Below are 802 nucleotides of genomic sequence, written 5' to 3'. Positions count from 1 at the left end.
ATGGATAGATAAGTTGAGGTATATTATACGCTGGTATTCTATTCAGCAAGAAATTGAATTTACATATACATACAACAACATCGATTGAATAGAAGCGAAAACCAAACTAACACAAATAGTAAGATTCAAAAATAGGCAAAACTATATCCTTTAGAAATGCATACTTGGAAATGCATACTTTAAAGCAAGGCAAAGCAATGATTACCATAAAGTCAGGATTACAGTAATCTCTAGGTCTAAGGGGAGATTTCCTTTAGGGAGAGTTGTGATTAGAAAAGGAAAAAGAGAGTTTCTGAAATTCTCAAAATGCTCTGTTTCTTCACTTGAGTGGAGGCTGCAGGGATGTTTTTTAAAAATATATTTTTAAACTGTACATTATCTTATGTATTTTCTATATGACCTAGAGGCCCGATAGATCAGCCCCCAGTCTCCTCCCCCTCCTTCTCTGCCTCTGCCCTTGCCCACTGCAGTGGCCGGGGCCTCTGCCTCTGCCTCGGCCCCAACCCACTGCGGCTTGGTCCGGAAGAACATCTGTTCTAATTAGCATATTATACTTTTATTATTATAGAAGATATTTGACAATTTCAATTACAGATACATAAAGAAACACTTTAACCTCTCTGGGTCTCACTTTCCTCTTTTATGATGTGATGACCACAATACTAGCTCATAATGTTGCTGGGAGGAGTAGGGAGACTCATGCACGTAAGGTGCTCCTGACAGAGTAAATGCTCAAATTGAGGCCAGAGCCCTTATTACCATTATCATGATCATCTTTTAGTTTGTTTAAGGTTTACAATTA

Source organism: Myotis davidii, unplaced genomic scaffold, assembly GCF_000327345.1.
Source record: "Myotis davidii unplaced genomic scaffold, ASM32734v1 scaffold64, whole genome shotgun sequence".
Lineage (NCBI taxonomy): Eukaryota > Metazoa > Chordata > Mammalia > Chiroptera > Vespertilionidae > Myotis > Myotis davidii.
This window is presented reverse-complemented; position numbering follows the sequence as displayed.